Raw genomic sequence first — 4,347 nt, 5'->3', positions numbered from 1 at the left:
GTTTAATAGTTTTTGAGCTAAAACCATTTTTGTATGTCCAGATACCCCTTTTTCAGATAAATTGGGGGTCCATGGGGGATGGGGCCACTGATTGGTGGGCCTGATGGATAGCCCCTCATCAGAGCTAAACAACAAAAGAAATCTGAAGCTTTTATGTTGAACAGTTTCTGAGTTATAAGCATTTTCGCATGTCCAGACACCCCTTCTTTGAAAGGAGCCCCCTCCTCAAATATGGGGTCTATCATAAAACCGTTGGCTGGCTCAGTGTAGGTCAGACTCATCTACAGCCTTGCCAAATTTCATGTTGACCGGTGCAGCTGTTTTTGTGCTACGGTTGACCAAAAATCTCCAGAGAAAAATAAATAAATAGAGTACGAAAACAATATGACTCCCTCTTATGCTTCGCATGCGGAGGTCATAATAATTATCTAACTCAATTTGAAGGTACAAATACACACAAAAACAGAAACAGAGTTTTATTTACTGATTCTTGGTTCTCTTGAGTTTATAAACACTAAACACCCGAAAACCAGACGACAGGTCCAAGAGATCCAGATCTTCATTTAGAGTATTCCTGCAAATAGGAAGGGTTCAATGAACCTTACACTTTAGTGTGTACCGGTATTAGTTTTGATGAAATATCAGTAAATCTGTAAACTTAACCCTAACACCCTACTTGACCTAACCCTACCCTACCTAACATTAACTTACCTCTATGCTAACCTAACTTTAACCCTACAATACCATACTTAACCCTACTTTACCTTGACCCAAACCCCACCTTACATAACCCTACTCTACTTTAACCCAACCCTAACCCTAGCCAACCCCTAGATTAACCTAAACTTAACCCTACTCTCCCCTAACCCTACTCCTACCCTACCTTAACCCTACCCTACTCTGACAGAAATTCTTTCAAGTGGCAGAAAACAGACTACTCATAACAGTGGCACAACCACATCATTTTTTTTGTTCATTTCTCATACAATTCAACAATAAATAATTGTCTAACTCAATTTGGTGCCACTAAACATCCAGAACCAGAGGACAGGTCCAAGAGATCCAGTCATGTTTCCTCACACTGCCAGCAAAAACAATTAAATCCAGCAGATATTGAATATTTCCTGCCCAACACTAAGCTTCATATAAAACAGCACAGGGATTGTTTCTCTATACTTACAACATAATTTAATAATCTCTCCAAACACTTTTATTTTATTTAAATAATTAAAAAAAAGGAAAATGCTTGTGTTCTGTCAATGCTATTAAACCATCCTGTTAAAACTGAAACTCATTTTCCAATTTAAGTTTTAGGCAAAACTTCTTCAGCTCAAGCATACCATAACAGGTGTGGGAGAAAAAAAAATGTAAAAGTATTTCTATGTGGAAGCGGAGGAAGGAGGTTGTACAAGCAGAGAGACTTCCTTGCTAGCAGAGCAGGAAAGAGAAGGGGAGCAGAAACAAAACTGTCACACCAGAGTTTCCTCGCTGATAATTCGACAGGGAGTCCGATTTCTGAGCCGCGTACAATAAAAACACTAAAGATTGTTTTTAGTTCCATGTTTCTACCAGGGTTCAACAAGTGAGCTGTACAAACATGTTCCCAAGTTGTTTTTACTGCATTTCATGATTAATTATAAAGATGTCAAAGAAACTCGAACATGGACCCAGTACAAAACTCAACAAAATCACAAAATTAAAGGACTGCAAATAAAATTTTACTACAGCTACTGCTAAAGTCGAAGCAGAAAACATTCAAAATATCCAATCAAGTGACGTATTATTAAAAATACATGACAAAGTAACTTAAAAAATCCAATACAAAGCTAAGAGAAACCTCTTTCTAAGAATTAATGCATGAGCAAGAATAACTTTCACAGAATATTAAAGTGTTGAAAGAATAAACCTGTAAAAGACAGAGGAAGGTTGCTGCATTTGAGATTTTTAGACCAAAGGTTTAATCTTCCTAAACTAATCTAAAGAGTAACTTACCCCCAAATTAACTTTTTTAGCTGACAAACTGTGTCTAAAATGTTATATAGTACTGTTTCTGTGCTAATTTTGATGTTTTTGTGCGTATTTGTTCAAATCTGTAATATCTGGTCTAAAAATGTGTTTTTGCTGCTCATATGGGTAGAGCAGTGGTACTGCAGGCTAATTTGCATATTGGTTAACGGCTCTCCACGGTGACGTGTCTTCTCCACGGTTTCGTCACAGCGGCTGTGTTCTGGTATAAAAGCCTCTCTCTAAGACACGCCCCTGCAGCAGTCAGAGGGTGGAACAGTTAGCAAGCTTAGCATGATCGTCTGTTGACCTTCAGCCTCAGGTGGGGAGAGCTGACTGCTGCGCTGCTCTCTCTCTCTCCACACACACACACACACACACACACAAACACAAGCAGTAGTCCTGCACAGCGGGAGGGGAGGGGGGAAAGAAAGGCAGCGGGGCAGCTTCAGCCTGAACCCACACATGTTAATTTGTACAGATTGTCTGTACGTTATAAGGATTTTACGTCATTTTGCAGGTATACGGACGTATAGAGCAATCTCACGGTTTTTTTTCAAGTCTTATGGATATTTTAAAAACCTCATTTTCAAATTTATCTAACATGTCAGAGCCTATAGGATGATTTAAAAAACAATAAATAACATCAAACAGCCATCTTCCAACCTGTTCTGCTGCTAGAAATAAGTCCCCACCCCCGGGGCGGGTGCGAGTTGTATGGACTTTTTGCAAAATTTATGGATTTTTAGGGCTCTTTATACAGGTAAAAGTCCAAAGAGGTTGAAATGTATGCGAACCGGACCGAACTTCAGTCAAACAAGACCCAACACTTTTATTCCTGATTTAAACTAGCGATCTTGTGAGCAGCTGCAGATGTGTGCTTTTATTTTTTTTCTGTCAGGCTGTCGGAGCGCTCCTCCTCCTCTGTCCGTGATGGTGTGGGGTGAAAATCCTCCACCTCAGACGTTCAGAGATGTAACTATCTGCGATACTGTGGTCACTCTCCATGTAGCATCAATTATGCTAATGCTAGCTGCCTGTCACGTTCTCTTTTTTCCTCTGGGATCAATCAAGTATTTTTGAATTTAAATTTTTAATTTGAACCAATCTGTAGCTGTTTGGAGGACAGCTACTGTACAGAACAGGTAGGTTCAGATCTGTTAGAGTGCAAATGTTTAAACTAGTCACATTTTGTTTCCAACACTTCAAACCTAAAATGAACAGACTTTCTAAAAATCTTTCAATGTTGGTTTCTTTTCCACTTATTTTATGTCCAGTTATGGAGCTTTGTTTAAAAATAATAATAAAAATAGGAAACTGGACAGTTTTTAGATCTAAAAACTGTAGCAGAAGAACGGTATCTGCAAGTCGTGTTTTTCAGAAACAGAAAAGACCTGAGAAAAACATCATCCTTCAGTTCATCACTTTTTAATTTATCCATGCTTTGTCTGATTCCAGTTTGGATATTTATTATTTCATCTCACATGAGCTGATCTGAATCTCTCCAAAGGACAGTGTTGTATAAAGTACCACAAAGTGAAACTTGAGCTAAAGTACAAGTATCTTATCAAAAAATTACTTTGGTAAAAGTTAAAGTCTCCTTTAGGAATATTTCTTGAGTAAAAGTCTTAAAGTATCTGATATTTTTTGTACTTAAGTATTAATAGTAAAAGTATTGATTTAAAATGAGCAGTTAGATTTTCTGTAAGGACATTTATTAGGAGGTGACCTCCCAAAAAATACAGAAATTACTATACTGTAATAAAATAAGTAATATGTGTTAAATTTAGGATGAACTAGTCTAACTCTTTCAGTTTATACACATTTATCAAGGCTGCCAAGTATAGAGCTAAATTGGGGTCATGTGTTTTGTTCAAGATAAAAAAAATCTGAAACTGAAAAACAATTTTGAAACTGGAAACTTTTCCAGATTGTAATGCATTGTTTTTCAGTTTCACTTTTTTTTCCAGTTTCAAAAATATTTTTCAGTTTCAATTTTTTTTATTTTGAACAAAACATATGACCCCAGTTTAGCACCATAGCCAAGACCTTTTCGCTAAAATGAAAATATATCCAAAGGCTGCGGCCAAATCCAATAATAGAATTCATGAAATACAAATACTTCTTAAGTACAGTCTTTTTTTTTTTTTTTGAATGATTAAGCGAGCAGCCTGTGCGGTGGCCCACGTTTTTGACTAACTGCAGTACAGCCCTTTATATAGTCATTGTGCCAATGAATGGCCCACAGGCCCCTCTTTGGGCACCTCTCAATCAATCAATCAATCAATCAATCATCTATCTATCTATCTATCTATCTATCTATCTATCTATCTATCTATCTAT

At 37.2% G+C, this 4,347-nt stretch overlaps 1 long non-coding RNA gene across 3 annotated transcripts in view; it reads right to left on the bottom strand.

Moving 5' to 3' along the window:
- LOC106525124 (uncharacterized) overlaps positions 1–4,347 on the bottom strand; it is a 17,891-nt gene that overhangs the window by 732 nt on the left and 12,812 nt on the right. The window contains exon 3 of one of the 3 annotated variants that reach the window (XR_001311071.1): positions 485–574. The exons of 1 other annotated variant lie outside the window; for it this stretch is intronic. This is a non-coding gene — a long non-coding RNA (uncharacterized LOC106525124). Of the gene's footprint in view, positions 1–461; positions 575–4,347 lie in introns of those variants that run through there. One more of the 3 variants, XR_001311070.1, reaches the window with a different exon arrangement.

The sequence above is a fragment of the Austrofundulus limnaeus genome, unplaced genomic scaffold, assembly GCF_001266775.1.
Source record: "Austrofundulus limnaeus strain Quisiro unplaced genomic scaffold, Austrofundulus_limnaeus-1.0 Scaffold213, whole genome shotgun sequence".
Taxonomy (NCBI): Eukaryota; Metazoa; Chordata; class Actinopteri; order Cyprinodontiformes; family Rivulidae; genus Austrofundulus; species Austrofundulus limnaeus.
Note: the sequence above shows the minus strand (reverse complement) of the source record. Positions and strands in the feature narration are given on the sequence as shown.